Source organism: Prionailurus bengalensis, chromosome B2 (genome assembly GCF_016509475.1).
Source record: "Prionailurus bengalensis isolate Pbe53 chromosome B2, Fcat_Pben_1.1_paternal_pri, whole genome shotgun sequence".
Lineage (NCBI taxonomy): Eukaryota > Metazoa > Chordata > Mammalia > Carnivora > Felidae > Prionailurus > Prionailurus bengalensis.
In genome coordinates, this window is record NC_057349.1 from 43,185,363 (window position 1) to 43,211,577 (window position 26,215).

At 42.9% G+C, this 26,215-nt stretch overlaps 1 pseudogene; it reads left to right on the top strand.

The window, feature by feature from the left end:
* Positions 1 to 3,659: 3,659 nt before the first annotated feature.
* Positions 3,660 to 4,662, top strand: LOC122490614 (annotated as a pseudogene).
* The last annotated feature ends 21,553 nt before the right edge of the window (positions 4,663 to 26,215 follow it).

Here is a 26,215-nt window from a genome sequence, read left to right on the forward strand (position 1 = left end):
AAAGGGAAAATTGAAAGTACCAAGAAGGGTTGTAGAGAGACCCTATTTACCAGTTCTTACAATGAACCAATGTAATTAAGTTTGTTTCAGCAATTTTTTTTTTTGAACAAGGCAAAGTGCTAGACAGGATCTTTAGATGGACATAAAGGAGTATAAAACCTGGTTTTTTTCTCCAAGCACTAGCAAACTAATGGGGATAAGTGAAGACGTTTGAGAAATGCTCTGCAGAACCATGCTCCTGGTTGAAGAGAACAACTTTCTCCATAAGAAACTGTCTCTTCTTCTTTGTTTTAATGTTTATTTATTTATTTTGAGGGAGAGAAAAAAAGGCAGAGAGAGGAAGAGAGAGGATCCCAAACAGGCTCAGTGCTGTCAGCACAAAACTTGATGCAGGGCTCGATCTCATGAACCATGAGATCATGACCTGAGCCCAAATCAAGAGTCACGTGCTTAACCAACTGAGCCACCCAGGTGCCCCAGAAATGGATTCTTCTTTGGTCAAAGACATACAAAGAGCTGCATTCTCCTTAAATCAAGTTCTCAAATTTACAATTTTTTCGAATCTTTCTTGAATGGATTTATAACATCTGTTGGATCCTCCTGGTGGAATAACAAGTTCCAAGCATTTCCTTTGGATAAATGTGAACACTATCCCTGTGAGATATCCGTTAAGGGCATGTTACCTTATTGAATGGAATATGCTTTTTAATTTCCATACAACTTTCTTTAAGCTCCTATGAGTGGGAGAAAGGAAGGGTGTCATTAGAAAAAGCCCATGGTCACTTTTTTCTCTTTTGTTATTTTTGTAGATATTGCTAACATCCTTTCTAAGTTTACCATTGAAGAATCTCCTATCCCTTCAGTTATTTTAATCTCTCTCTTTGAAATACTTCAGCCTGTCCTTCAGTTCTCTCTCCCTTACCCTCTTCTTATTTCTTTGGCTTAATTTTCTCTCTTTGTTTTCTGAGGTGTCTTGTCCAGTTCATTATGTCTTTCCAAGGTAGCAGAATGAGAACAATGCCAATTATCCTAGTTGGGTTTCGCCATGCTTTTATTCAGGAGTTGAATAAAGTATCTGTATTTAAAAAAAACAACAATCATGCTGATTATGTGCCTGGAATTTTATTGGTCTTTTTGGCCCTGGGTACACACACATTGGGATGATGTCTTCAGGGAATAGCCTATAGCGTTTCTGCATTCCTTTCTCGTAACCAGTTACTTGTGAGGATGCCAGTTGGGTTATGGATCTAGCGGATGCCAAGTGTTTCTTTTTGTTGTTGTTAGGCTTCCAGCATTCATGCAGAAATGCTTATAATTTTTGGCTTATTTTCCATCCACTTCCCATACCTGTTGGTTGCCTGATTAGGTGTGCAAAGAAATTTTCCCAATTTTTCCTATGCATATGGATTCTTTCCAAATCCCTCTAATAAGATTCCTGAATCCAAGGCTTATATCCTTCCTGCTGGTATCTCATTCTGTTTGAGGGGAAGTCACTTCAGCATCTCATCTAGTGGTATCAATTATTCTTCACAGCTGAGGAAGCCTTTTGACAGACCAAATTTTAAACCTTAAATGGAAGATCACTCAGTAGCGTTAGTTCATGCATTCATTCGCCCGTATGCATTTTTGTGTGTGAGTGTGTGTGTATGTGTGTGTGTGAGAGACAGAGAGAGAGAAAGAGAGAGACAGACAGACAGGCAGACAGACTGACTGACAGACAGACTCAGCCTGCCACTTGGCTCAGTAGTGGTACACCCCAGAGTAATTGTGAGAGGGGAAGAGGTGACTCTGTTTTTCTCCACCTGGTTTTGGTTCCTTTGGACTTTTTGCAGTATATATTTGGGTGATTTAAGGGTTTTTTTTTAAAGGGTAATTTTGGTTCGAAGCGATTTCCCTTTATGAACCAATCTTAGGATCTTATAAGTATAGGTGCTTGGACTGAATTAGAGATAAGGATTCCTATCATAGCATCATTCCCGTCTCTTTCCTCTCTAACACAGGTTGAAGGAGTATGGTTTGTAAGTCAGTAAACTAGACTAATTCTATTTCATATGCAAGAAACGCTAGATTTAGAGGTAGTGTTGACTTGCTCAAGGTCACACAGCTGGTTAGTATGAGCATAAAATCGAATTTCTACCCCCTGAGACTCAAGGCATTGCTCTGGAAAGAGCACATTGGCTTTCCCTTCCTTCTTTTGGTTCAAAATCTCCTGTATCACCTTGTAAATATTTATTATTCATGATCCGGTACCACTTTAGTTCAAGCTGAGTTCACATTTCCTATTGATCTGTTGCCAAAGATCTCCCCTTAAACTCTACCCGTGCGCTAGTATCCAGAACGTCACTCCCCATGCACACCTTTCCCTTATCTCATGCACGGAAGCTTAGATTGGTCCTCGCCAATCCCTGATCTGGGTCCTGCTCATGATGTGAGCAATGATTCTAGAACGCCTTGCATATGAAGTCTATCTAATGTCATGGTGTTCATTAAATATCATCTACCCCCACCCCCCCACCCCCACTAGATTTAGGGAGCTATTTACAATAAACCTGGCCCTCTTTTAGGCACTTTACAAAAATTATATTAGTCCATGCCTACAACAATTTCTGAGGTTAGGTCCCGGTTTTCTCTTTTCTGGATGAGGAAGTGAGGCTTGGAGAGATGGCATGGAAAGCAGCAGAGGGTTCGAGTCTGGGTTTGTCTGACTCCAAAGCCTAAGGTGTAGACCTCCAGGCTCTCCCGCCTCAGTCATTTGGAACCAGGACTTCCTTATGCCATTAGCTCCCACATTTATTGTCTACATAACCATAATGATTAAGGGAATGGTGTGGGGGTGGACTGCTGCTTTATGAAGCAGTCTAAAATGATTTTCACTCCGGTTCGTAAAGACGGCGGATGGGCTTGTTCCTCAAATTCTGAAATCCTAGGGCGAACAGGCAGTTTGGAAGCTGGAGGTAAGTTTAGGGCAAACAAGGAAATAATACGTCTCCTAGCACGTAATAAAGTTATGGAACTCATTACCCTGAGAGGCAGTACAGACAGGAAATGTAAATGGATTAAAAAAGAGTTTGGACAAATTTATGAATGACAGAGTCGTAAAAGGCTTCTAACAGAAGCTGGAATATACGAGGTGTGACTATGAAGCAGTGAAAATCTTTTTTTTTTTTTTTAACAAACACCAGAACTTGTATATCCGAATAAATATATTTTTCCTTCAAAGTAGCTGCCTTGGGAGAATACGTGCTTACTCTAATACTGCTTGCTTGCTCAGACACATTTGGAACTCACAGGAGTTTCTTAAAGGTTCAAGTTCACCCGCCTCCCCTTTTACAGATAAGGAGACTGAAACCTAAAGCCATTGCATAACGCACCCACGTTCACACAGAAGCCCTTCTAGGATTAGAATCCCAGCTGCCCGACTTCAGCTGTATTACCCCTTCATTGCCACGTGCTGTCTCCGGCTCTACATTTCTTCGGAGTCGGTGGCTCATTCTTTAGGCCGTCCTAACGGTGGTAAATCTTTATCCTTTGTGAACGGGTTTCTGGGACAGCCAAAACTGAGGAGATTCAAGGCTGATGACTAAGCTGCTTGTTCAAGCTGTGGATTGGTATTATTTGTTCGGCAAAAACGCCTTTGGAGAGGTCGAACCGCTTGTACGATGTCAGAAATGAACGGGCTGCCCCAGCTGTATGAAGAGAGCAATGCCCTGCCGTGGACCTCGCGGTGTCCTCGCTTGGCGAGGGTGACCTCCTGCAGATGGAGGTGGGAGCCGGGAGCCATGCCCGAACGCCTCCCGCAGCGGGGCCCAGCTGAAGGCCCAGTGGAGGAGGAGGCCCAGCCACAGCTGGAGGCCCAAGGCCCAGTGGAGGAGGAGGCCCAGCCACAGCTGGAGGCCCAAGGCCCAGTGGAGGAGGAGGCCCAGCCACAGCTGGAAGCCCAAGGCCCAGTGGAGGAGGAGGCCCAGCCACAGCTGGAGGACCAAGGCCCAATGGAGGAAGAGGCCCAGCCAATGGTGGAGCCTTAGGGGGAACGAGGCCTTGCTAACCGGCCCCGTCCTGGGGAGCCGCCGGGGCCTGGTCGCGGGCCCTGACTTCGAGAGCCAGGATGAGGGTGAGGATTTTGATGACTGGGAGGACAACTACGATTACCCTGGAAGAGGAGCAGCTGAGTGGTGCCGGCCACCGAGTATCAGCGGCCCTTGAAGCAGCCAACAAGATGTTTCTGCGAACATCCAGAGCCAGGGAAGCAGCCCCGGGTGGCGGGTTTCAAATGCATTATGAGAAGACCCCGTTTGTTCAGTTGGCTGTTATCGAAGGGCTATTTACACGTATGGTTGTCAATCGTCTGACCGAAGAACTCGGGTGTGATGAGATTATTGATAGAGAGTAACTAAATGCCGTTAAAAGAGGAGGAAGAGTGGAGGAGAGACCCCACATTCTACGGTCTTTTGGGTTCATTCCAGAGAGTACCGTGCCCATGAAAAACTTGATCTTCAAAAAAAAGATTTTTGTCGTTGTTGTTGCCTTGCAGAATAGAATAGGGCAGTGACTGCACAGTTATGAAAAAGAGAAAATTGTTAAAGAAGAAGAAAAGGCATCTTAGGACTGTGGAAATCTGTTTTCGAGAATGCTCCTGAAACACCCGTGGCTTTGACTTTGCTATTGATCCAGATTGTTTTCCTTGCGTTGGGGAAAATATCTTTCATATTTCACTGTAAGGGATGGTTTTGCAAGAATAAGTTAACATCAAGACAGACTGCTAGTACAAACGCCCAGTGATAATAATTACATGAGAAAAAGTAACTAATACATCCAGTTTAGGACATGAGATGTCTGAGTCATTTGGACTGAAAGCCCACTGAGAGAACTCTGCAGATTCCACTTTGTGGTCTATCCAAGCCAATTATCAAAGGCTACATTTTTTAGTGTAAAAGAACTTGGGTGTTCTTCAGTATCCGAAAAGGATAAGCAAACCCAAAAAGAAATACGTATCGGGTGTGCTGTGTCTCAAACTGTGTTTTCAAGGGCATCTGAAATTTTGGTTGTACGTGTATCTTGACGACTTATAAAGCTACTATGATCCCTAATTCCAGAACCTTTATCGTCTTACCATTCTTAAAACTCAAAAGTTAACTGTCCGTAGTAAAATTTCAAATGTAGACATTAAAATATATGCGAAAGAACAAAGAAAACAAACTATTTCTAACACTCTTATAGCAGAGAAATTGTTCCACTTGCTCTCTGTTTTTCGTTTAACTTTACAGGCGAAAGACTTTGGTTGAACTTCAGGACACAAGACCTGTTAAAGGGAAAATGTCAAGTAAAAGGAAAGCCCTACATCTACAAAAAGACTGAGCAATCTTTAAAGGTTTTAAGCCTGCCCAGAAATCCTCTTTGGTATCTGAAGTTTCCCCTCTGTCTCCTCCTCTAAATAAGCGTGTTATTGGTTATGCACCAGCATTCGCGATAATAAAATTTCTTGTTCTGTAAAATATATATATTTAATATATATTTTTATATATACATATATTTTAAATATTTATATAAATATATATATGTTTAATTTATTCAAAACCTGGAGCTTTTTTTTTTTTTTTAACAAAGAGGTTCTTCTGCTTCCTATAAACTGGCTTCCTGCTGGCCATCTTCTACTGCCCTTAAGGGGTATATAACACACCTTCACTTTTAGACCACTTCATAAGCCGGGTCTTTGAGCAGGATGGTGGCAGCATCTTCTTCCCCGTGACAGGTAACGACAGCAGAGCCAAAGGAAATTGCTCTTTTTTTTTTTAATTTTTTTTTCAACGTTTATTTATTTTTGGGACAGAGACAGAGCATGAACGGGGGAGGGGCAGAGAGAGAGGGAGACACAGAATCGGAAACAGGCTCCAGCCTCCGAGCCATCCGCCCAGAGCCCGACGCGGGGCTCGAACTCACGGACCGCGAGATCGTGACCTGGCTGAAGTCGGACGCTTAACCGACTGCGCCACCCAGGCGCCTCGGAAATTGCTCTTTGAAAGACAAAACAAAGCGAGCCCCTCTCGGGGCAAGAGGAGATGGCTTTGAAGCTCTTGGTACTTCTGGAAGGAACGCTGTAGCTACCCCAGAGCCCGACTTCAAACAGATGAAAGACAGTTTGAATAATGGGGATGGAGAGAAGAACCTTGAGAAAGCAGGGTTAAAACGTGAGTATAGAGAAGATACCATTGTCATTGAGAAGATAAAAGAGAATTGCAGAGCTCAGATGACAAAGAGGGGAGATGACTGTGAGCCTCCCAGAGGCAGCAAATGTGGGCACCAGGGGTGGATCTCATCAAGATCCAACTAAAGACAGAGGTCACTGGGAGCTCACTGGTTTGTATTCATTCATGCTCTGCCAGTTGAATTCACTTTGATCACCAAATATCCTTTTCATTTGGATTTATAACAAAAATAAAGGAGGAGGGAGAGCGATGGGAGGAAGAGACAGGCAGAGCGAAACCCCAAAGTCCACGAAGCATGTTAGACCAGTTTTGCGAAGGCTTGGAAATGTTACTTCTCCAAATGGACTCACGGCCTTGAACCAAAGCTAACAAAGAAAAGACAAACATGTCACCGAAAGTAACATGTTGACATGTGTTGATGTCTCAGCCAAAATTTATAACATAACCCAGAAGGAACACTTGAGATGCCTGGCCATGCGTTCTAGTTACTGGTGTGTTTCTGGGGAATTCTGGTAGGACATATCCCAGAGAGGTCAAGGCCAGCAAAGAAAGCTGGAAACAGCAGCTCTAGGTCCTGTGACTAAAGCTGTTAAAAAAAAAAAAAAAATTAACCTTCGTTTTGTGATGTGTGAAGCAGACAGAGCAGAAAACCTGGTTAGGATAGAAATGGAAAAGAGTGGTTATCATGATGAAATCTTTGAAGAGAATCTGTAAGAAGAGAAAAAATACATACGTATGTTTCTCCGCGCACACGTACACGCACATACACGCGTGCATGTGCACTGAAGATGCTCATAGAGGTATCCACAGTGCGTGGTTTCTTGGGGCTCGACCGTCTCTGTAGGGCAGCGTAGGTAAGGTTATGGCCATGCAATCCTCGTGTGTAGGTTTGCACATGCACACGCGGCCCACTGTGTGCCTCTGCACGTGTGCGTGTGCACATACAGACGTGCGTACACACTATCTCACGCAACAGAATTATTATATACCCTCTTGGGTAAGACAGGGAGGGGAAGAAGTTGAGCCTTAGCTGTAGGTGCGAAGTTGCTAATGGTAGGAAACTGCTTATTTGGAAACCTTCTACAATTCCACTTAATCCCACCTTGGCTCCCACCCAACCCCACAGAGCCTTGTGGATTTAGCAGAGACACAGAGGTTAAAAAAGGACCCCTGGATGCTTTTCGGGAAAGGCCCTCATTTTGGAGGGTCCCTACTGGGTCCCTGGAATGAGGGAACAATCACTTCCTCAGCTTTGCAGACAGGCTCCTGGGGAAGGTGCTACCCGGAGCAGCGCCGTCCTTTTGGGGCACAATTTGGGGGTGGGGGTTGGCTTACTCTGCAGTATGGGGAACGTATAGATATGGCTGTGGAGTCCTTGCTGTCTTTACTTAAGAATGGACAGTCTTCAGGGGCGCCTGGGTGGCGCAGTGGGTTAAGCGTCCGACTTCAGCCAGGTCACGATCTCGCGGTCCGTGAGTTCGAGCCCCGCGTCAGGCTCTGGGCTGACGGCTCAGAGCCTGGAGCCTGTTTCCGATTCTGTGTCTCCCTCTCTCTCTGCCCCTCCCCTGTTCATGCTCTATCTCTCTCTGTCCCAAAAATAAATAAACGTTGAAAAAAAAAATGAATGGACAGTCTTCGGGCTCAAAAATATTTGGCGGTGCGGGGGGAGCCTGGGTGGCTCAGTCAGTTAAGCGTCTGACTTCGGCTCAGATCATGATCTCACAGTTCGTGAGTTTGAGCCCCGCGTCGGGCTCTGTGCTGGCAGCTCAGAGCCTGGAACCTGCTTCGGATTCTGTGTCTCCCTCTCTCTTTTCCCCTGCCCTGCTCACACTGTCTCTGTCTCTCAAAAAGTGAATAAAAGTTAAAAAAAATATATATGTATATACATATATATTCATATTCATATTCATATTCATATTCATATATATATATATACATATAGGTATTTTGTGGATCTTTTATCCCTCCATCTCTGTCTTGCTGTCACGAGGCTGGATAAGCACCTCATCTTCTTCCTGACCTTTGGCAGACATCGCTGTGGATCCTTGGTGGTCACAGGCCACAGTGGACGCAAAGATGCTCTGAGTTCAAAGACGGGGCTCCCAGCCAATCCATTTCTATCCACCTGCCTCCCGACTCCTGGCTACTGTGTCAGCCTGGGATCCAATATACCTCTTAAAAAGTGGCAAATATTATTTATTTAAAGAAAACCCATTCATTTTCAAATTACAGTGCATGTTTCAAATTGAAAATAAATCTTGAAAGGCACTATGAGGTATTACCAGTGTTTGCCAGACTCAAAGGGGCAGAGAAAACACTAGAATCATCTGGCCCGGGGTGCCTGGGTGGCTCAGTCGGTTAAGCGGCCAACCGACCTTGGCTCAGGTCATGATTTCGCAGTCGGTGAGTTCGAGCCCCATGTCGGGCTCTGTGCTGACAGCTCAGAGCCTGGAGCCTGTTTCAGATTCTGTGTCTCCCTCTCTCTCTGCTCCTCCCCTGTTCATGCTCTGTCTCTCTCTGTCTCAAAAATAAATAAACGTTAAAAAAAAATTAAAAAAAAAAAAAAGAACCATCTGGCCCATGAATAACTGGAGGGCTAGAGAAGGAGATACTTATCATTCTGTTCAGTCTCCTGCATGCTCCCCAAATGCGCCACGACAAACTATGAAAGCTTGTTGTCCTTTGATACAACAAAATAAAATCCTTGCTACCCCCCCCCCACACCGCTCCCCACCAAAGTTAAATAGAGTTAGTCCATTCTGGTTCATTGTGATCTCTTCTTGAGTTTAGATGGACAGTTCACTGCTTCATGTGTTCAGGTTCCACAAGAAAACTTCATCAATAATGAGCTGTGGAGATAGATAGGGCTTCCATGGGAATCTCAGAGTCCCACAAGCCCTAGCGAGAACTTTGCAGCTTTGCACCCTCAAAGTCCAGTTCAGGCTCCTCCCAGAGCCTCTTCTTTCTAGGTCTTCTTGCTGCCCAATCTCAAGAGTTTCTCCCGCCCCCTAAACAACTGACCAAGCCCACGTTATTTGATTAATCTAAAAGGAAATGAAAAATGGAAACTGGTACCATGGGTCCACTTACCTGATCCTGCTGTTATGTGAGAAAAAGCAACATGGCCTACTTAAAGTCCATGTGGGTTTGAGACAAATAGTGCCTGTCAGAGAAGAAGCTTTTTCCTGTAGCATCTTTTTAGACTTTGTTTTTTTTTGCTTCCCAGGAACCACTTTTTTACCTCCAGACGTTCTTCAGACTAGTTCCGCAAAGTAAGCTACTGAAACGTGAACAGGAAAATTAAGACGTAACGTGTTAAGGGCCTCATTCAAGCTGATCCATGACCCTGGACACTCAGAGGAGAGTGGAGTCCTGGCCTAGGCGTGGGGTATGGAGACCCATGAGTGGATGACCTTGGGGCTGCGTCGCTAAGTCTCAAGTCCAGGGAAGGACCTCAAGGACGTGGAATGGAAAACCAAGTATCTAAGCCAACCGACATGCATAGCTTTGGAACCCTGGTTCCACCGCTGTTTAGCTTTGTAAATATGGGGCAGTTATTTAATCTCTGGACCCTCATCTGTAAAATGGGAATGATGGTGGGTAATATGGCAATTTGACTTGGCATTTGGTAGCCAGGGTAGAGATTTTGGCATTCACACCAAATTTTATGACCGTAAAAGAAAAATAGCAAAATGCTAGCTGTAAAAATTATCAAATATTTTATAAGGAAGACACCCCGTGACTCCCACCTATCCGTGAGACTCATCCTAAGGATGAGAGGGAGTTTGGGATGGAATATGTTTGGAGAAGGGGGTGCGGGGTCAGAAACGGGCTGAGGGTTACAGAGAAAATGGAACATTTAATTATATGACTTCTGAGCTTTATCAAAAGGTCTCTCTTTAAAATGCCCTTCCTTGTGGTGGGGGCAGGGGGGACATCTGTTTGGCTCAGTCGGTTAAGTGTCCGACTTCTGGGTCGGATCGGCTCAGGTCATGATCTAGCGGTTCATGAGTTCCAGCCCCGCATCGGGCTTTGTGCTGACAGCTCAGAGCCTGGAACCTGTTTCGGATTTTGTGTTTCCCTCTCTCTCTGCCCCTCCCCCACTCGTAGTCTGTCTCTCTCTCTCTCTCTCTCTCTCTCTCAAAAATAAAGATTAAAAAAAATTTTTTTTAGATGTCCTTCTTTGGAGATGAATTCTGTAGGTTCTGGGGAGGTTTAAATGAGATAATGTCTGTAAAGAGCCCAACACGTGGCAGGTATGGCATTCGTGTTAGCTCTCCTTCCCCCTCTCCCTTCTTCTACCCTCCACCCTCCTTCTCTCTCTTCCTCTGAGCCCATGCTCTTAACTCCAAGCTATACTGCCTCTCAGACTTAGTATCTCAGAAACTGAGCCCTGTCATGGCACAGAGAAATCGACATTAATTTTCTTGGCATCCAAGGGGATGCGGCCATTTTCCTCAGTTAAAAGACTGAACCCTTCCATCACCTTTACACCCTATTCTCAAAGACCTTTTAGGTCTACCGCCTCTCTCCCATTCAGGGTCACCGGCGAATCATTCATTTGTCCCCAGCTAGATGGAAGGAAGGCATAGGACAACTGTCCAGGGTTCTAGGAGCCCACGGTGGAGATGAACTGGGCTCGTAAGGAAAAGCTGGCCAACCGTAGGGGCTCAATTAAGGGCCACATTGTACAGGATGGGCCAGGAAAACAGGGGAGGGAGTTGAGTTGACCGAGAACCCACGTCAGCCTTGTTCATCTGAACTACTTCTTGGAATCAGAAGCACGTTGTTCTGGGTCCCACCTGACACCTAGGAAGAGGGTGATGGGAGAAGTTCACATGCTGTGATTATTTTCATTTTTTAATTTTTAAATTACCCAGGTACAGCAGGGATTTTTTTTTTCCCTCCCTATAGCCTGCTTTTTTCAAGCCCTCATCCCTGTTGGGGAAGAGATCTTCCAGAAAGATATCGAAAACAGACTTCCTGGTGAAAAAAACTTATCAGAGTTACGCTGCTCAAGGAGGCCAATGTGGGCGAGAGATTGGCTGTTTGTAGATGGCCTTTTCTGAGGATCCCAAAGCCCTACAGCCTCCTGAGCCATGCAGGGGTCTTAAAGTTCTCCATGAAGATGGGACTAGGGCTGCGGCAGGCAGGGGGTAGGGCGGTCCCAGAGTTTGGGTGCTGGATTTTGGAAGAGCGAGGTGGCTGCCTTTCACTCTCGCATAGACCATCAGGCAACCCTTTTTTCTTATTAATTCTGACCACTTTCCCACACCCAGAAATTTATTTCTCCGACATCACTCTTTTTAAACACAATTTCAAGTTTATTTATTTTGAGCGAGAGGGAGCACAGAGCCTGATGTGGGGCTCGATCTGAACAAACCGTGGGATCATGACCTGGGCTGAAATCAAGAGTCAGACACTTAACCCACTAGGCCACCCAGGCGCGCCCCTTCTCTAACATCATTCTTAGGGCCGGTAGTGGAGTCCATGGAAGGAAGGTACTCTTTTTAGTTTCTAACTTCCTAGTTTGTCTTTCTGGGCCGCTTGCAGTAGAATCTCCAGAACTTGTCTGCATGGTTTAGTGAGCTTGGGGGAAACTTCCCCTCCCCAGAAGAAATCAGAGGCTGACGGGGCTGATGTTAGCACCCCTGCCAGGGGTCCATCTTGACCTGAGCCCCTGCTCCTCACAGTGGGACAGGGCCCAGGCCTCGATGTTTACAGCCACAGTACACATGGCATTTCAGCCAACACACACAATTACACTGTCCCTTAATTAGAACTCTCTCTTTATACCAGAGAAAGCCTCAGCTGCTTGTCAACGAAAACATATTTGTACCGTGGCCTTCAAAGCACACACACATAAATTGCCAATTATTCCCCATTCATAGACTCTGGCAAGACACAGGGGAGAGCTGTTTGCTTTCCCTTAGGCCAAATTAAGACTTGCCTTTCATGGCAACTTATTTGTGGGAGTAATTTTCCACCTCATTTAATTAGGCTAATTGATTCAGCAGTCCCGTCAAGGGGCAACACGGCACTGGGTGCTCGGGGCAAATTACTCTCGTGCTCTTTGGACTGGCTTTGAGCAATGACCTGATTAGCTTTCCTGTTTTCAAACCCAGGTCAGGCCAGACCCTGTGTGTCTGACGTTGTGGCACACAGGTAAGTACATGTGGAGAGCCACTAATTTATTAAGTGCTTTGAAGAGAGCTGGGTGCTCAGCCCAGGCGGGTGATTCCATCCAAGGAACAATTAGCCCACTGAAGCATGAGAGTGAGTTGTAGTAACCAGATTCCGGGGAGCTGGTGAACTGAGCAGATTCCGGAGCAACTAAGTATTGTCATTCTCTTCAACTGTCGGTTTAAATTTTATAGGAGCCATTCTGTAGGCCATGTTCTAGTACATATGGTTCATGAATTGTTTTGAAAGAGTTTTAGGAAAAGTAAATAAGGGGTAGGCCCTTAAATCTTGCTAAATTACAAATGAGTTTCTGCCCCCTTTTCCAGGTTCTCCTTCTCTCCCCTGTCCTGATAAATGTGTGTTTTATGGAGTGTTAGGTATGGAGACGTTGGCAACGCAGCGGAAAGGGACCACTTGGCAGCCAATATTCATTGGAGCCATCTATGGCCAGGCACTGTCCTTGACTCTTTATATGAATACAAAATGTATATTCATTTATTTAATCCTTGGGAACTAGGTACAGTTGGTATCTTCATATACACATGAGAAAAATGAGACTTGAGAGGTTAGGGAACAGGCCCAGAGTTATATACCTGGTGACCATGGAGACAGGACTCAAACGCTATGCTCTTTACAACCCCCCAGGAAATGCTTGTGGGTACGGACAAGCAATGACGTGTTCACAAGTTATGAGGGAGGAAGATGTGTTCTCCTTTTGCATTGATATATAAATGTCCTCCTGTTAAATTAAGGAAGAAGATGAGACCGTGTGTCAAAGTTGACCTAAAACAGGAGGCGGCAAACTTTTTCTGTAAAGGTCCAGATAATAAATATTTTAGGCTTTGCGGATCACATGTGGTCTCTGTTGCAACTACTCAACTCTGTCTCGTAGCACAAAAGCAGCCATAGACCATATGTAACCAAGTGAAAGTGGCTGTGTTCCAATAAAACTTTATCTATAAAAACAGATGGCTAGGGGCCCCTGGGTGGCTCAGTCGGTTAAGCGTCTGACTTCAGCTCAGGTCATGATCTCGCGGTTCATGGGTTCGAGCCCCGCGTTGGGCTCTGTGTTGACAGCTCGGAGCCTGGAGCCTGCTTCGGATTCTGTGTCTCCCTCTCTCTCTGCCCCTGCCCCACTCAGGCTCTCTCTCTCTCTCTCTCTCTCTCTCTCTCTCTCTCTCAGAAATAAATAAACATTAAAAATTGAAAAAAATAATAATTAAAAAAAAACAAACACAGATGGCTGGCCGGATTTGGCTCACAGGCCACAATTGCCAACCTGTGGCCTAAAAAATAGTGTTGTATGCACTTAAACCATCATGAAACAGTCCAAAATCTTAAAAAGAAAATGAAACTTGTAACTCTCCCATTTTACTTATGATACAAATGCACTCATGTTTTCATGCCCAAGCTAATCCATTTCTTGAGCCTCATTCTCTCTCTCTCTCTGCTTTCTTCTTATAGGCGACAGTTCAGTGCATTGCATAAACATGGCCCTGAATTTACCATTTCCCCAACCTAAAAGCAAGGGTGGTCAGGCCACCTGGGGCAATGGTGCATGGTGGGTGAGAGGCAGAGCCCCTTTCCAATAAACAACCTGGACTGTTTATTGGGTTTTTGAGGCAACTAAGCCTCAGGGAAATTCTGGGAGCCTGAGGTTGGCAGAGACACAGGGTGAGGTATCCCCTTTTGTCACTGACCAGCGCAAATGTGCCTTCATTTTGTACGCCATCAAGAACACCTCTGTAATAATTTTCCTGTCCTCGTTAAGTTTGAGTTTGCAAGGAGACTCTCCAAAGCCAAGTTAAATACTCTGAGGCTTTATGTCTGTGATTCAGGCAACTGCCACCCAAGAGAGGGGAAATGCCTGGCTTCTCCCACAGAACAAGGTCTGGGGCAGGGGTGGGGGAGGCTTTCCTCTCAGGGAAACTGACATAACACGGCCAATATTTTCATTAAAATAATAGGGCCTTCAGAAGAAAAACAGTTAAAGCAACTTGAATATTCGTAAGTGCACGAATCGACAACAAAAGACAGTATCTACGACAAGTTAAGGAGATTTTAACAATGTAGCTTCAAAATGTGAAGGGAGGGACGGGGGAGGAGGCAATATTTTTTTTTCCTATTATCTTTATTTCTCTTATTACACAAATCACAACTTATTTTTTAGGAAAGCATCAAATATGAGCCCAGTGAAGACAAAATAATAAATAGTAAATAAAATAATGGCGTCACCCTCTGCAGTGAAGAAGGCAATTTTACTTTCACAGTGTCTTTAAATGTTATATATTTATTTAATGCTTGTTTATTTTTGAGAGAGAGAGACAGAGTGTGAGGGGGGAGGGGCAGAGAGAGAGAGAGAGAGAGACGCAGAATCCGAAGCAGGCTCCGGGCTCTGAGCTCGTCAGCACAGACGGGGATTGAACTCGAGAACTGTGAGACCATGACCTGAGCCAAAGTCAGACGCTTAACCAACTGAGCCAACCAGACGCCCCTTAAATGTTATTTTTGTCATTGTCTCTGGAGTCAGATGCTTTCTGGAACAAAGCCAGAGGCCCATGGCCATATTAACATGGCTCGTGGAGAGTGGCCCTCTGATATCAGATGGAGGAGGGCCAAGGTGTTCACCCGGCTTCCCTCTGCTGGTTCCAAAGACGTTGTTCTCAGAGGCGGCTTCAGAGACATACATGGAAATGGCTGCACAAGCCTAAGAAAGGCCTATGTTGGGAGAGAGGCTGGGAGTCCCCGAAAGGAGGGGTAGCTGGGAGTTAGTGGGCTTTTATAGGCACCATGAGATACCACACATACCTGGCACTCCTCAGAGACGATGTTCAGCATTGTTCTGGGTTCTTTCCTGGCGCTGGCCTTGCTCCTGTCTTCAGGTATCTTCCTGTCTTTTACTGTCTTACTTCCTCTCTTCTGTATCCCTTTTTCCCACCCCCCTCCAACCACAGTTCATTTCCCTGCTGTGTTTTACACTATAACCGAGGGTGACCAATGACAGAGAGGAGAGATTGCAATTTCCATTTAAGTTCCTGACAAAGAATTGCCAACATAAGCCTGTGGATAAGGGCTGAAGTTTTGAGTAGAAACCTGAGAATCACCAACATTCCAAATGAAAGATTCTTTCAAAATGAAACATGCTGCTTTGGCATGGGTACGTCTTAAGCCAAATTATAGAAAGGGCACAGACCCAAACTTCAAAATTCTCAGTGCATTATGTAGGCAGCCTGATCAACAAGACTCTGAAATGTCTCTCAGAGAGAATGATTCGAACATTTTCTGGTTTTTTTTTTTAAAGTTTCCAAGCTGACATGTAAAAATTAACTACATTTTCCAACAAGTTTTTGGAACTTGTTAAATTTTCATTCATTCCACAGATATTCATTAGATGCCTCCGAATCTGACAGACACCATATTAGACTTCAAAATATAAAAATGTACAAGACACATTTCCTTCCCTCAAGGAGCCTCACGACTTATTTGTATTCCACGACATCACAAATGTACCTGGCACACTTGTGTTGTTACTCTTCCTCCTTTGGGATTTTCTTCAGGTAGGGTAATCATACGTCTTGGTTTGCCCGGGACCATCCCAACTTACACCCATTGTCCCTGGGGAATTATTGTTAACTCCGCCCTTTGCTCACCACAAAGCCTCACTTTGGGTGATAGGATGATACGGCAATCCTAACCATAAGCTCCGACGAATGAGTGGGTGCACGAAAACACGCTTTTACCTGGTGACCTGCTCTTTCATCCACGTCTGGTTAAACCGGTAGCGAACATCTGTCTGAAGCAAAGCCAGTCAGATTCCCTCCCTTGAAAATTTGTACTGAGACTCAGAGGTCGAGCCAGATGGAGTTGAACGATGGAGCTGAGGTAAGGTGCAGTGGCCACCAGATCCGTCACCACAACAACCGAAAGCCATATCTGCAAGGTCTCGTTGTGAGGGAAAAGGAACCATGAGCTTTGGAAAGAAGCCATGTAATGGGGAGTGAGATGCTGCTTTCTTGTCATTCATGTGTCACACACCACCACCGAGCTGGCAAAGAAACGTGACCTCTACTAGTCTCCATCCCTTCTCCCACTAGGTATCAGAAGACAACTGGGAATGGAATGAAACTGCCAAGTTCAGGGGGTGCCATGAGCCCCCCCCCAAACTACCCTCCCTCTTTTTCCTAGGGGACTTGTGTTCCCTGAAGTCAAAGGATGGAGTCCTCAAGAAAATCACTTACAAGTTTTCATGTAGACCCTTGAAAGTAAGTCCAGAAAGTAGAGGGAGTTGGGTATTCCCTGGCTGTGACACTGAGCACAAGTCTTGAGAACTCAAACTGGGGCTACCAGAGAAGAAAAAAAAAAACCCTGGGGAGAAATCGCACAGTGTGTCACCAGGCAGAGATAAGTACTGCCCCTCCATGGTTCCTGAGAGTATGGAAAAATAAATAATTGCATGTCATGAACGCAAGATTTGGGGTGAGGAAGAGTAATTAGGATTTGGAGGCATCGTCTTGACAGAGACCAAAATAGTTCGGGAACATCAGAGCCAGTGGGTATATCCAATGACTGCAGGATACACGAAAGAGGTGGCTTACTCTCCCAAGAGGCCACCCCAACGCAAGAGTGGAGAAGAGGACAGAAGCATACGTGGAAGCAGACTGTGTCTTACTCTCCAGCCCCCAGCCAAACTCCTGGTATACACCACCCTGGGGTCATGAAGGTGGGGAGAGAAGATTGTCCCCTTGGATATGAAGTTGAGGCTTGAAGTCAGTAGCACTGACTCACAGAACTGAAGAGAGGCTGCTTTGATAATCGAGGTGATGGAAAGGGCAACCACTGCTCAGCTGTGGTTAAGAGCAAGGCAGCCTATGGAAAGGGCAAGAAGACAAAGCCTAGCTGGTGGTAGACGCTCCATAAAGGAAACCGCCTCATGTTTCTCTCCCAATGACTTGAGATTTCTTATTAAACCAGTTTGTGATAGAATGTTAGGGATTCCATCAAGGTCAGCAGCAGTCTTCCCTGGCAAACCCTGGTTCCTTAGCAGGCTCAACTGCCACCACACAGCTTTGGTGTCTCTACTAGCTGACATGGTGACACCTGCCAAAGCCCCATGAAAATGCATCAGAGAAGTTTTTGATGTGGGTAAATCAGACGCATCCCTTTATTAATACATTGCAGCTACTGCTCTTGAAAAGTATGTCATGATTCACGTACCAAAAATCTGCTAGACTCCAAGCACAGGGCATAACACTAGATTTTATATAATTTCTTAAATTAAGCTGGTCTGCTTAAGGATGGCATCTGAGTCTGGCCATCAAACGTTGCAACAAGTGGTGTCATGTAACTCACCCTCTGTCTCTCCTCTTCCTCATTATAACAGTGAAAGGACATTGAAAGCTTGTGTGGATAAGGAATTTAGTCATTTGCACTTGTGTAGGAGACACCTAGTGCTGGAGGGGCGGGGGGGGGGGGGTTGGCGGGAACCAGTAAGAGCCTTCACCTAGAACCTGTGCTGGAGGGAACTCATGTTCCAGAAGATAATGGAAATGAGAAGCTAGCTGACCGATTAGGACTTTCCAGGCCTTTCAAGACTTCCTGAAGGTGACTTCCTTGATATTTCCTTCATTGTAATAAATCTCTTTTTACATGATTCTGGACTGAAGTATGCCAATGGCGGCACCCAGATAAAGGAGAATAATTGGCATTGCAATTCTCAGGACAGGACATGGGAGCAACCTTAAAGGTGGTTTTAGAATATCTATTTCTCCTGCTTTCGTGAAGAGTTTAGACACTCATTTATCTAGGACACATATTCTTAACACAGGAAATATTGCTGCCAAGGGGGCAAAAAAAGTGGCTGGGGGAGGGGAATTCGATATTGCAATGAATTACGGCCCTCCAAAACTCAACCTTGCCCATCAACATAAGCAGATAGACAATATATCTGCAGTGTCCAAATTTCATGATGGCAGGGATACAATTAGGAAAAAAATGTGTAAAAAGTCTCCCCAAGGGGCAGATATAATGAAAAAAGTCTGAGAAACACTGATCTAGGGAAGGGAAATAGACAGAATATGGAGCCCTTTCCATCTAAAACGCTAGACAATGTTTTCCTGTTTTCACTACACAAATATAAATTCCTCACTAGATGACTCATGTGAGAGAATTAGATTTATAGATGGTCTTTGCTTCTAAATGGACATTTGCCTCAGATTTCTGGCTTCCCTAAGGGTCTTAGGCCCACAGAGAGATTCTCCACACACCAAATCTTGCCTTTCTCCCAGGCAGCTTGAATGTGATACAGACTCTGGGCTAGAAGGAATCCTGTCCAAGCTTCATCTCTCTCAGATGCACCTTCCCATCCTATGAGCAATTTTAGAAGTCTATGAGTATTTTTATAGCTTTGTACTAGATTAATGTGACAAAGTCAAGGATTTGTTGAGGACAATTTATTCCATATGACCAAAAATGTAGAATGAACTCTTAGAATATAGTAAGGCAAGTAAGCGGATGTGAGTTTCCATGCATGAGGACTGCATTCCAATAGCTGGATGCATTCTCCCCTCATGCTTTGTATGTTTATGGGCAAAGTTAGAATTAATCAGCCACACTGTTCTCCAATAGAAATTACTGACCAGCTGAAGGCTGGTACCTCATTGGGCCCCAAGGCAGCAAGCTTTGCACAATGTATACATCTCCTCGTTAAGTCTAATTTATCCACAGTACTCTCTTCCTTGGCATGCTGACTGCCCTGTGATACTTGCCAGAATCATGGCCTGATGATCTTTCCCTGGATTAGTGTCTTATGAAACCAGCCTTGTCAACTTCTCTAGCAAGGTGAGGAAATACAGTGGAGTTCAGGGAAAAAATGATTTGGGTGAGACTCAAAGAAACAACAACCAATTTGCATTAATAATCATTATTTGTAACTTCCAGGGATACAAAGCTATTTTAATAGTCAGAAATTAATCATTTACCATATGAACAAGGCTGAAGAAAAAAAGATCACATGATCATATCAATTGATTCAGAAAAAGCATTTAATAACATTCAACACATATTCATGATTAAAATGCTCAGAAAAATTGGAATAGAGGGAGCTTCCTCAAATTAATAAAGACCATCTTCAAAAACCCTACAGTTGACATTATACTTAATAATGGAAGACTGACCACTTTCCCCCAACAGTAGGAATAAGGCAAGAATGTCCATTCTTACCACTCTCATTCAACATGGTGCTGGAAGTGCTAGCCACTGCAATAAGGCAAGAAAAGGAAATTAAAGTTATGCATATTAGAAGGGAAGTAATAAAACTGTCCTTATTTGCAGATGACATGATTGTTCATATAGAGAATACTAAGGAATATTAAAAAACAAACAAGAAATATTCTTCTAGAATTAATAATTGATTTCAATAAGGTTGCGGGACACATTAACATACAAAAATCAATTGTATTTCTACTTATCAGCAATGAGTACATGGACACCAAAACAAACAAAAAATACAACACAATTTATAATGGTTCTAATTAAAAGAAATATTTAGTCATAAACCTAACAAAACATGTTCAAGACTTGAATGCTAAAAACTACGAAATACTAAAGGAAATCAAAGTTGATCTAAATAAATGGAGAAGCATACCATGTTCATGTATTAAAAGACAACATAGTAAACATGTTGATTCTTCCCAAATTGATATTCAAGTTTAACTCAATCCCTATCAAAACCCTAGGAAAGTTTTTTGTAGGTATAGATAAGATTAACCTAAAATTTAGATGGAATCACTTCTTGGCCTTCTGGTTAAAATCAAGTATAAAATTTATACAGAAAAGCAAAGGAACTAGAATAGCTAAAACAATTTTGAAAAATAAACAGGAGGAATCAGTCTTTCTGATATAAAGACTCATTGCTAGAAGTATTGGTGGAGTGATAGGCACATACATCAATGGTAGGTAACAGGAAACCCACAAATAAACCCACACAAATATGCCCAACTGATTTTTGAGAAAGGTGCAAAAGTAATTCAATGGAGGAAGGGTAGAATTTTTAACAAATGGTGCTGGAATAATTGGACATCCACAGGCCTGCCAAAACCAGAAACTTGACCTAAACCTCACACCTTACACACACACACACACACACACACACACACACATCTCAAATGGATAATGGACATGAGTCTCAAATGGATAATGGACTTAAATACAAAACACAAAATTATAAAATTCTTAGAAAAAACCCACAGAAGTTAACCTTCAGGATCTAGGACTAGTTAACGAACTTTTAGAGGTGACACCAAAAGCATGATTCACAAAAAGAAAAATGATAAATTGGACTTCATTAAAATTCAAAACTTTCACTCAGCAAAAGGCTCTATTATGAGGATAAAAAGAGAAGCTACAGACTAGCAAAGATATTTGCAAACTACATATGTGACAAAAACCTAGTATCTGGAATATTAAAAACTCTTAAGACTCACAATGAAAAAATCCAATTAAAACACGTGCAAAAGACATGAAGAGACATTTCGCCAATGAGAATATACAAATGGCAGGTAAGTACATGAAAAATTGTTCAACCATCATTAGCCATGAGGAAAATGCAAACTAAAACTACAATATTACTAAACATATATCAGAATGGTTAAAGAAAAAACAGTGATAACACCAAGTGCTGATGAGGAGGTGGGGAAACTCTATCATTCTTCCATTCGCTGGTGGGAATGTAAAATGGTGCAGCCATGAGTTTGGCAATTTCTTTAAAAACTAAACATGCAACTACCATCCCATCCATCAACGACACTCTTGGGCATTTACCCCAGAGAAAGAAAAACTTACGTCCACACAAAAACCTTTCCATGAATGTTTATAGGAGCTTTTTTCAAAATAGTCTCAAACTGGAAATAACCCCTGTATCTGTCCATGTGTGAACAGTTAAATTGTGGTATATACCTATACCATGGAACTTATTCAGTGATTAAAAGCGAAAAACTATTGATGCATGCAACAACCTGGATTATGTCTAGTGAAAAGGGCCAATTCTAAAAGGTTGCATACTGTGTGGTTCCATTTATGCAACGTTCTTTGATTGTCCATTAGTGGTTGCTAGGAGGGGTTGCCTGTGAGAGGAAAGTGGATGTGACATAAAAGGGCAACACGAGGGATCAGGTGGTGATGAAAATGTACCAGTATCAATGCCCTTGTTGTGATATTATACTATAGGTGCACCAATTGTTACCACTGGGGGAAATTGGATACAGGGAACAAGCACTCTCTGTATTATTTCTTACCACTGCCTGTGAACCTACAATTACATCAAAATATGATGTTTAATGGAGTAAACATTACTCCATTAATGGATCCATTTAATGGATGTAAAATGGAATTATGTGGTGAAAACTAAATGTTCCATCTAGCATTGTCTCCTGGTCCTCATCCACGCTGTCTCTCCAGGGGCAATTTTCTTGTTTATCTGTTTAGAAAATTCTATGAATACACAAGCTTAAGCAAGAATATATCATATGAATATATATCATATGAATATATATATTCATAAGATATAATATGAATATGAATATATAACATTTTATATAGAATATTTCTCTATAGTTTTAGTTTGCATTAATTAATCTCATTATGAGTTGAGTATCTTTTCATATAAGAGTGATTGTATTCTTTGTCCTGTGAACTATTCTTAACTTTAGCCTCTTTTTCTATTTGAGCCATCTTTCTCTTTCCCAATAGCAATTTTTAGGGATTTTGTGATATATTGAGGGAATTAGCTTTTTATGATGTGAGTGGCAATTATGTTTGTTTCACAATTTATCCTTTTGGTTTTTCTGTGACGTTATTTTTCCTATGCGGAAATTTTAAAATTTTGTTTTGTTAAGTGCATTAATCTTTCTTTTTGTGGCTTCTGCACTTTGTCTCACCCTTAGAATGGCCCTTCCACCTCCAAAATTATTTTGTAAATTTCCCACATTTCTCTTATTAGTAGGGTTCTACTTTTCATCAGGGATCCAGGCTTGTCCCGCCCTCCTCTGGTAGCACCTTATTGCCTAGGCATTGGTCTTTTCAGTCATGGGAGGGTTGTGAACTTCTGGGCATACCAAGTCCACATTCTGAGAAGCAGACCCGAGCGGGGGGCGGGGGGCGGGGGGGAAGAAACAAATGAACGAAACAGGCTACTGAGTCCTTTCCTTAGAAAAAGCTATCCAGGAAGTTCCAGTGATCAACTTCTGCTGATACTCATGGGCCAGAACTGGGTCAGATGGCCACTCTCAGCCTCACGGGAGTCTGATGACAAGAATAATTTTAGCTGGGTACCTTGATGTCCCCCTCCACAAGAATCGGGGTTCTGTTAGTAAAGAAGAAGGTAGTAGCAATACCAAGCAAGAAGCTGTTGGCGCTGCCCCCAACCTCCTTGCGTGACACACAGGTGCATTTCCTGGCTCCCTTCTTGTCACCACATGTGTGTGTGTGCACTGCTTACCCGGCTTCTAGCACCTGCTGTAACCAACAAGTAGTCTGATGCCGGTCTGCTTCAACTTCCTTTATGAAAACCACCTTTTCTTCCAGAAACTTTAAAGATTTTCTCTTTATTTATTTATTTTTAAAGACTTATTTATTTTGGGGCACCTGGGTGGCTCAGTCGGTTAAGTGTCCGACTTTGGCTCAGGTCATGATCTCACGGTTCATGGGCGCGAGCCCCACGTCGGGTTCTATGCTGACAGTGCTGAGCCTAGAGCCTGCTTCAGATTCCGTGGCTCTCTCTCTCTCTGCCCCTCCGTCACTCATGCTCTGTTTCTCTCTCAAAAAATAAACATTAAACCTAATTCAAGATTTATTTATTTTGAAAGAGAGAGAGAGAGAGACCAAGCAAGGAAGGTGCAGAGAGAGAGAGAGAGAGAGAGAGAGAGAGAGAATACCAAGCAGGTTCCATACTGCCAGATGCGGGGCTCAAACCCACAAACTGTGAGATGGTGACCAGAACCAAAACCAAGAGTTTGATGCTTAATCAACTGAGCCACTCAGGTAGGTGCCCCTCTCTTTATCTTTTAAAATTCTGAAATCTCCCCCACCCCTGGTTGGGACCTTTTAGACATTCTTCTGAGATTTCATGGGTCCCTTCCAATCTGGAGATTCCCATCATTTTTAACCCTGGGGAAAGTTCATCCCTCCTTCTTTTAAATTGTTTCGTCCTCTCCTTTGTTCCTGTTCTCTCCTAAAATTCTTATTGGACGTAGGCTGGATTTAATAGCTTTTTCTTCTACGTGTCCTACCTCACCTCTACATTTTCCATCTCTTTGTCTTGTTGCTTTACATTATGAGATGTTTACAGATTGTTTATACATCAGTTTATAGATGTTAATAGATCGGTAATAAATTCCAGACAACCACCTTGGTCTTTGGCCTACTTTATTCTATGATTGATACAATGGTTTTATTTTGGAAATTATTAGTTTTTAATTTCCCCCAATTTTTTCTTGCCCTTTAAATGCTTATTTCTTACAGTAACCTGCTCTTGACTTCTGAGTGCATTATCTTCTTAAAACTCTCTGCAAATACTAATTATACATCTTAAAAATGTCACTTCCGTTCTCCGAAGTATGGCTGATCTCTTTATTCACCCGATTCTTCTCTTTTATGGAGTCAGCTTTTCTTGAGCATTGGATGATCCTTGGTCGTAGGGTTCCCCTGCTTTTGTTTAGAGCTGTTTGCCTAATGGGCCTCTCCCACAAATAGGGCAGGCTGCCTGCTCTATGTACGTGCACAGAACACGGGCTTCCCTATAGGGTGCCTGAGCATAGAGTGTGCTAGAGAGCCCAGAGGGTCAAAATAAAGAGGGCTTCAGTTTGAGGATATTACCTTTCAGTATATTTTACTCCTGGATAGAGATACCTTTTTGTTTCTCTAAGAATCTAATGGGTGTGATGGCTACAGTTACCAAATGATTTATTTTAATGTGGTCTCAGACTCAAACCCACACCTGGATCCTTCCCGGGCAGAACACCTATTGTCTTCAGGGATCAAGTCTCAGGTTTTATTCTGGGGGCAAAAGTCGCCACCAGAGGTAAGGTGTTGTAGGAAGGGGTGAGGTCTCATTGCCTCAAGTGTTTGGAATACAGTTTAAAAATAATAAATACCCTGATGATTACTAAAAGTTCCTCAACAGAATCTTAGGGCCTAGTAGAATGACTGATGCTTATAATTAGAACCATCATGATTCATTGCTTACGGTTTATAGTATGTTGAGAATGTTTTGTTTAAGAAGTTAGAGGAGTGTGTATTTTCTTTCAGAAAATTTTGTGATCTCAATTAAAATATATAACTTTAAAGGGGTGAGCTTTGTTTATTTGGGAAATGTACTAACAATAATGTCAGATAAAGGAGGCATTAATCTGACTACAGATGTGTGTGTGAGTGTGTGTGTGTGTGTGTGTGTACGTGAAAAAGCTATAGTTAACTGGGCTCCACTTAGCTTGGTCAACAGTCAGGCCTTTTCTTCAGTTACCTGTTAGGTGCTTAGCTCTGAGCTAAGTGCTATGACTTATTCCTAAGAAAGAGAAGAGGGGAACAGAGACCCCAGGCCATATGTTTTTCATAATCTGGTAGCACATTCATTATTTAGAGTTATGTTTATATTTCTATTATGAGCTTCTTAGCCTGAATAAGATTCTTTGTCTTAATGAGATATTCGAGATATTTACACACACTTGAGAAATAGGTATATAATTTCTGCTAAACTAAGGTATCATCACTGTTCCAAATATATGATTCTAATTATCAGTAGAAATGTATTCATGACCCTAATTAATTAAATGTCCAATTACTTGTTCCTTGTTTAACACCATTAGCCTAAATAAAACTTTTTATAACATATAAACATATGTATCGCATAAATTACTATATTTCTTCATTGTGGATGGGCTTCTGTGTGTGCATGTGTGTGTGTGTGTGTGTGTGTGTATGTGTGTATATATGTGTGATATGTATATATACATATTTTTTTTACAGAAAAGAGGCTCAATGTAATGCCTTGATTAGGTGACTCATATGACCATAAGGAATACATGGATTCATAAAAATTCATAAGGATTTATTGAAAAATTTTATGATTCAAGCTTTTTCCCATCTTAAGAACTGGTATTTGCCCTAATAGTTTTATCACTAACTTTAAGTTTGTTTGTTTTGCCCAATACATATTTATTTATACTATTTAAAAACAAAATTAATTGGGGCGCCTGGGTGGCTCAGTCGGATAAGCATCCGACCTTGGTTCAGGTCATGATCTCAGGGTTCATGAATTCAAGTCCCGAATCAGGCTCTGCGCTGACAGCTCAGAGCCAGGAGCCTGCTTTGGACTCTGTGTCCCCCTCTCTCTCTGCCCCTCCCCCCTCACACTCTGTCTCTCTCTCTCTCTCTCAAAAATAAGCATTAAAATTTTTTTAAAAAAACAAAAAATTAATTAATAGTAATATTACTGAAAAACAAAGACTTTTACTTCACCTAAAATGCGTGTTTAAAATTTTATAACCACTGGCTTCTAAAGCAACTAAAACTTTTTTTCTTTCTGTCTAGAAGTCTTTTTTGAATCTTTCACATAGAGGTCTCTGTAGGGACAGATGGGACACTCCAGTTAGGTCAGTTCCTGAGAGTTTATTTGCAAGGCCTTATTACAGAGGTACAGGTGGCAGATGGACGCGCCCAAGGGAGAGCCAGGCACGAGAGCCAGAAAGAGCAGAACCATTTCCACCCCGGGGCCTAGAGACAGGAGGAGAGGAGTGAGGAGAGGTCAGCAGAGCCAGAAAGGAGGAGATTTCTGAGAG